Raw genomic sequence first — 3,700 nt, forward strand, 5'->3', positions numbered from 1 at the left:
TGGAGTAGCAAAAAGTAGAGCTATACTTCACAATCTACTATTGAAGCTGAGTATGTTGCAGCTTTCATGAATTGTACTCAGGCTATCTAGATGAGGTACATTTTGGAAGGTTTTAAGATGAAGATTTCAAAACCTATAAAGGTTCTATGTGATAATACAAGTGCCATAAATATTTCCAAGAACCCTATTTTGCACACATGAACAAAGCATATTAAATTGAAGTATCATTTATTAAGGTAAAAAGTGCAAAGTACATATGTGATCTTGGAGCATGTTTCTACCAAGGAGCAGCTTGCAGATATCTTTAATAAACCTCTGCCTAAGACTACTTTTCAAGTATCTTAGAAGTTAGCTAGGGGTTGTACCCCTTTATGAGATCAGTTGAGCATGATGTAGATTACATTAGTCTCAGAGCTACTTGCAAAATTTTACAAAAGGATTGGTGTAGAAGTTGAAGTTATTCCATAGGGGGAGCATCAAGTTGCACGTTGTTGATGCTACATAGTGAAATTTGACATTACATGTTTTAATTTCAATTTGGCATTGCTGTCAAAGGGGGAGAAGAAATATGTGATTATGGGGAGAAGAACCAGTGACAAGTTGCAAACATGGAGAGCATGGTGGATACTTGGTAATGTAAACCAAAATTCCTATTCACAATCACAACAACAATGAATGGTATTAATATTTGTATTTCCATCAATGCCAAAGGGGGGAGATTGTTGGCATTTGCATGAAGATTGCATTAATGATATGTTATGTTGTCATTGATGTCAATTAACTGGTAATGATATTGTTGATGTTGTTGTAACATTGTTTTGTAACTGGTAGGAAGAGATAAGTAAAGGAAACTGTAATTGGTATGTAAGTTTTTGGAGTGAACCGATATTGCTATGTACTGGAGAGTTGAACTGGTAACCGGTAAACCCTACCTGTTGTTTTGATAAACCCTAACCGATTAGGTTTGGTAAATTGGTTATATTAGTTTATAATTTGATGATGAGTGGTAATGATTATGACACATATGGTTATTGTATGAAGACAATTTCAAGTGATTTTGGCACGTTAATGTAATGGGTTTTGTCTATGGAATGAGCAAGTATACTGCATATAACGCAAAGCATGTGATGAGCTACTAAGTTCGATGAAGTAGTGATCAAGGAGCGGTTGAGGTTTTCTTGATTGATGTGCAAAGATTGCTATGTAATCTAATTGTCATACTTGAACCAACTTGCTTGTAATCTCTATGAGAATTAGACTTTTGTTGTGTTACCGACCTAATTGATATTTTTATAAGGTCAATGAGTTATTTAGTTTCAATGTTGGCAAAGATTAGTTGAGTGTGTGGTTGCCGAACCGGATGATGTATCTGCAGTTTGAGTAAACGAAGATAGTAGCATGAAAAGGATCTGATCAAGCAAGTGTAGTGCTATTCAAATAGTTCAGCAAACTCCTGTTGTTTTCTAACAATTACAATAGAATTGAAATCCCCTAACCGCGTAATCTCTAACAAGTTTGGTGCTATTGAAATCCTCTAACAAGGTGATCCATTAGCTTGGATTTTCAAATCCTCTATTGAGGTTACTCCTTATAGGGTATTTCTTTTAACAAGGCATTATAGTGAATCCCTTAACTGGGTGGTCCCTAACAGGATCTATTCTGAAAAGGACTTAACAAGCTAGGCTCCTTACAGGGCGAACTTTAGAAGAGTTTAGATAGTTATCTTGTGAGTCTCATCTCACCGTGGTTTTTCCCATTTGGGTTTCCATGTCAAAAAATATTATGTCAAGTGGTGAATGTTTTTGTGGTTAGGTTCTTATGGTTGATTTACTTAACTACTTAACTACTTTGATAAGTCATTATAGATAGAAGCATTGAGAAATGAATTATTACTGACATATGAAAAAGCATTTGGATGTTTATGAGTTTGAAGTTATTTACTATTAATTTGTTGTAACAGTCAACTGGTTTATCTTATGAGTTTTTATCTTGATAGTGATATTACATTGATAGTTTACTTTGAGAGATTGATTTTGAGATTGGTGAAGTTAGTATTATTTTTTCTATCTACTGATTCACCCCCCCCCTCTCAATAGTTGAACGGATACTTATTATTTCATCATACCATCAATTGGTATCAAAGAATATTAGGTCCTCTAAGGTCTAAGCCTAACAACTTGAGGTTAAGATCTTGCAGATCTTGATGAAGAAGGAAGGTCCAAAGTTTAATAGAGAGAACTATAGGATATGGAGTGATAAAATAAAAATTTATATCAAGATTCTTGGAAGCCAGTACTAGGAACATGTTAATACTCGATATGTTGCACTTACTGGGATTACAACTGATGATCAGAAGAAATAGCAACAAGAAAAACATCAAGCATTATAGGCCATTATCAGTTCTTTGTCTGATGCAAAATATGTATATGTTCATGGTCTAGAGACTGCATATGAGATATGTAAATTTTTTGAAGAGATTTATATAAATGATGAACATGTTAAGATTGCTAAAGAAGAGAGTCTAAGATGAAAGTTTGATGACACTCAGATGGCTAAAGGTGAGAATATCCAATAGTATGGTCAAAGGATAAAAGAGATAGTCAATGAAATTAAGAGTGGAGGAGGTAAATTGGAAGATGCCATAGTGATCAATAAGGTACTGATGAACCCTGCTACTAGTCTATGCTATCTGAGTTGCAGCCATTTAGGAGCTAAAGTCTACTGATAAAAATAATGTAACCCTTGACTCCATCATTGGAAAGATTATTGCTTTAGAATTAAATGGTTATGATGGTAGTGTACAGAAATTTGAGTCTGCATTTAGAGCTTCTGTTGCTAACCCATCTATTAGAAAAAGTAGAGATGCCAGTCATAGTTATGAATCCAGATCCAGCAGAGAAGCTAATAACGAAGACAGTTTAGTTGAGCTTGAAGCATTTTTTGGCCAAGAAGTTGCCCGGAGGAACTAGTAAATATAGAGGTAAATTACCTTTGAAATGTTTTGCATGCAACAAGACTGGGCACGTAGCTGCTAACTATCCTAATGGTGATAATGAGCACAAATAAGAGAAATTCAAGAAGTATAAGGGTAAAGGAAAAAGACATTGTCTTATTGTTGTTGATGGTGGTATCATTGGTGAGGAATCTAATGGTGATGCTAATGAATATATTGTGTTTGTAGCCATTAAAGAAGAAATATCAGAAGGCATATCAGTTGGGAAAGATAGTAAGTCCAAGATAGTGAGAGGTTTGCCTCAGTTGGAGAAAACGGTTAATACTCTATGTAAGGAATATCAGTTGGGAAAGATGACATCCTCAACTTTCAATAGAAAATCCTTTTTAGCGGAACATCTATTAGTTTTGGTTCATATAGATCTTTGTGGACCAATAAGTACAAAATGTATTCAAGGTGATGAATATTTTATGATCTTCATTGATGATTGCTCATGGATGATGTCAATCACATTCTTGAAGGATAAGATTGAAGCTTTTAGTAAGTTCAAGGTATTTAGGGCATTAACTAAGAAGGAGAGCAGTAAGAAGATAAAGTGTCTGAGGACAAATCAAGGCGGTGAATTCACTTTTGAGGAATTCACAAGGTGTTGTGAAGAAAATGTTATCAAATGAAAATTTTTTGCACCAAGGACACCACAACATAATGGTATTGCAGAGAAAAACAACCGGTCATTTGTTGAAGTTT

The sequence above is a fragment of the Cryptomeria japonica genome, chromosome 4 (assembly GCF_030272615.1).
Source record: "Cryptomeria japonica chromosome 4, Sugi_1.0, whole genome shotgun sequence".
NCBI classification, from domain to species: domain Eukaryota; kingdom Viridiplantae; phylum Streptophyta; class Pinopsida; order Cupressales; family Cupressaceae; genus Cryptomeria; species Cryptomeria japonica.